Here is a 3,976-nt window from a genome sequence, read left to right as displayed (position 1 = left end):
AGTAACCAAAAAATGTTAAACAAATCTAAATATATTTTATATTTGAGATTCTTCAAATAGCCACCTTTGACCTTGATGACAGCTTTGAACACTCTTGGAATTCTCTCAACCAGCTTCACTTGGAATGCTCCAGAGTCCAATGGCGGTGAACTTTACACCCTTCCAGCAGGCACTTGGCACTGCGCATGGTGATCTTAGTCTGCTCGGCCATGGACGTTGCTGACGTTGCTTCCACAGGCGATTTGGAACCAAGGACTGATGTTTTTTATTCACATCAGTACACGGCAGTCGTGCTCTGTGAGCTTGTGTGGCCTACCACATCGCGGCTGAGCCATTGTTGCTCCTAGAGGTTTCCACTTCACAATAACAGGGGCAACCGGGGCAACTCTAGCAGGTCAGACATTTGACAAACAGACTTGTTGGAAAAGTGGTATCCTAGGACGTTGCCACGTTGAAAGTCACTGAGCTCTTCAGTAAAGCCATTCTACTGTTTGCTATGGAGGTTGCATGGCTGTGTGCTCAGTTTTATTCCCATGTGAGCAACTGGTGTGGCTGAAATAGCCAAATCCACTAATTTGAAGGAGTGTCCACATACTTTTCAATATATAGTGTAAGTTCAGGTGTAAAAATGTGCTGAACAAGTCACATAATATGTTAAATGGACCGCAATAATAGTGTTCAACATGATTTTTGAATGACTTCCTCATCTCTGTACCCCACACATATAATTTTCTGTAAGGTCCATCAGTCGAGTAGAGAATTTCAAACACAGTTTCAACCACAAAGACCAGGGAGGTTTTCCAATGCCTCGCAAAAAAGAGCACTTACTGGCAGACATTGAATATCCCTTTGAGCATAGTCAAGTTATTAATTACACTTTGGTTGGTGTATCAATGCACCCAGTCACTACAAAGATACAGGCATCGTTTCTAACTCAAATGCCAGAGAGGAAGGAAACCACTCAGGGATTCACCATGAAGCCAACGGTGACTTTAAAACAGTTACAGAGTTTAGTGGCTGTCATATGACAAAACTGAAGATGGATCAACAACATTATAGTTACTCCACAGTACTCCACAATACTAACCTAATTGACAGAGTGAAAAGAAGGAAGCCTGTACAGAATAAAAATATTCTAAAACATGCATCCTGTTTGCAACAAGGCACTGAAGTAACACTGAAAAAGTTGTGGCAAAGCATTTAACGTTTTGTCCTGAATACAAAGTGTTATGTTTGGGGCAAATTCAATACAACACATTGCTGAGTACCACTCTCCATTTTTCAAGCATATTGGTGGCTGCATCATGTTATGGGTCTGCTTGTAATAGTTAAGGACTGGGGAGTTTTTTAGGATAAAAAAAGACGGAATGGAGCTAAGCACAGGGAAAATCCTAGAGGAAAACCTGGTTCAGTCTGCTTTCCACCAGACACTGGGAGATGACTTCACCTTTCAGCAGAACAATAACCTAAAATACAAGGCCAAATCTACACTGGAGATGCTTACCAAGAAGAAAGAGAATGTCCTTGAGTGGTCGAGTTACAGTTTTGATTTAAATCTACATGACAATCTATGGCAAGACCTGAAAAAGGCTGTCTAGCAATGATCAACAACCGATTTGACAGAGCTTGAATAATTCTTTAAAAATAATGGGCAAATGTTGCACAATCTAGGTGTGGAAAGCTCTTAGACACTTACCCAGATAGACTCACAGCTGTAATCGCGGCAAAATGTGCTTCTTCAAAGTATTGACTCATGGATGTGAATACTTATGTAAATTAGATATTTCTGTATTTCATTTTCAATACATTTGCAAACATTTCTAAAAACATGTTTTCACTTTGTTGTTATGGGGTATTGTGTGTAGATGGGTGAGATTTGTTATTTATTTAATCCATTTTGAATTCAGGCTGTAACAAAACAAAATGTGTAATATGTCAACGGGTACGAATACTTTCGGCACTGTATCTCTTATATTATTTTTTATTTTCAATTTAATGTAATAACTTATGTTGTTCTTGTCTATAACTGTTCTGTACTTTGTCATGTATTTTTGTATGTTTTATGTGGACCCCAGGAAGAGTAGCTTCTGCATGTGCAGTGGCTAATTGGCATCCTAATAAACTAAACTGAACTACTGATAGCTCTCAATGCACTGGATCTATCAGCTCCTAATGTTTGATGTTTAGAGAGACGATTAGCTCCAGGTTCTCTGTGTTTATTGACTCTGGTGGCAGAGAGTCTGTGATTCAATACACCAGAGGTGCTGAACTGGAGAGGAGTGCAAGAGTGCCCTGTCACCAATCAAGCTGGCCTCTATTCACTTACAGCCATTTTGCAATCCATCCACTACGCTGCTATACAGGGAGCTAGCTCTAGGTACCCAAGTGAATTAATGTTGTCATTGTCTTACTTCCCATGCATTAGCTTCAACCATCTCAGGAATGGAAGCGAATGGAAATAGTAAATGAGCTCTAAGGCCAGACTGATGCTAGCCTGAATCAGTTGACTGAGTCAATAGAACTGAGCTGCCTGAGACAGGAGAGTAACAGGAGAGAAACAGAGAGGAAATGGAAGGGGGGGGCAGACATCTCCAGATCAAACGGCTTGATGTGTAAAAGGACTTGACATCAGATACAGATTGACTCAGGTACAGAGATGAGGGCGCCAGTCAGATAACTCACAGCTCATAGTGGGTGAGAGGGACAGATATTGGGCCGATGCCAAGGCCATTAAATCCAGGTACTTTTGTATTCTGCAGGCAGTCTGGTAGAGATTATGGGCGCCATACTGATAACATAGGAGCACTCACCTTTGCCCAGTTGAACTCCTATCTTGTGGATGGGGAGAATGATGCTATTATGGACCCCAAGATAGTTGTCCGTTCTCATTATCCTCCCGGCCAATGATTAAATACCTCACACTATCTATTTCAGAATGTGCCACTGCTAAATCTACTGTTCATGCAGTGGATTATTTGCTTTCCATTTAGAAGGCTGTACTTTACATTAAATTACTGTAAAAAGCAGCATGGTAACTGTCTCATGAACAATTCTTCTCCCGTTTGAGGACTGGGAGAGGTTTCACGCCTGATTAAATTCCCAACGCAACAATTTCATAATCAGTGATCTTTATTGAGGGGTTGAACACCTATGACGTGAAATATTTGAAAATGTGTTGCCGAAGATTAGAATCAATTTGTTTACACGTGTAGCTCCAAATTGGCAATCTCGTCGTTTGAAATGAAAAGTGAACCTAGCCACAGCCCAGAATCTTAAACACACATCAAAGTAAGATAGATCTGTGCTCTGGCCACAAAGTGAATCTAATGCTGTGATAGATGCTGAATAAAGGCCCTAATGTGTTGTGGTACACACTGTCTGAATAGGACTCGTCAAAGGGAACATAATTTCCTTTCCCCATGACAGCCAATATATGGTAATGTCTTGGCTTGTTTGTGTTGTGTTTGGGGAGACTGCTTTGAAAGGGAAATGATAGGGATGTTTCCCTGTCAGGCGTGGTGACTTCCCATTAAGCCATCTCCAAAGTATATAATAGAGAGCCCCTGTGCATGTAGATTAGCATCCGAGCCGGACAAAACATACCCATTAATTTAACTGTACTTCAAAAGCAGAAGGACTTTACGCCTGGCCAGCTTTATGTACATTTTTTTTGTTTAAGCTTGTATCAATGTTTATACTGTCAAATATTAAGACACATGCTTCAAACTTATGAGCAAGCACAGACTGTGATTTCAATTTAAAAAAAATACTGAACCAAAATTCAACCATAGATTTCACTAACCAAGTAGCATTGGAAGAAGTTTAACATGAACTAAGAGATGCCAATTATGACACACAGCCTTTTGTCATTTCCTGTATCCCATTGTGTAAACTTGTTTCTTTTTATAATTTCCTGAACACAAAAGATACATTCCACGGATACATTTCACTACTTACTTTCTATAACATTGTATCT

The sequence above is a fragment of the Oncorhynchus nerka genome, linkage group LG10 (assembly GCF_034236695.1).
Source record: "Oncorhynchus nerka isolate Pitt River linkage group LG10, Oner_Uvic_2.0, whole genome shotgun sequence".
NCBI classification, from domain to species: domain Eukaryota; kingdom Metazoa; phylum Chordata; class Actinopteri; order Salmoniformes; family Salmonidae; genus Oncorhynchus; species Oncorhynchus nerka.
This window is presented reverse-complemented; position numbering follows the sequence as displayed.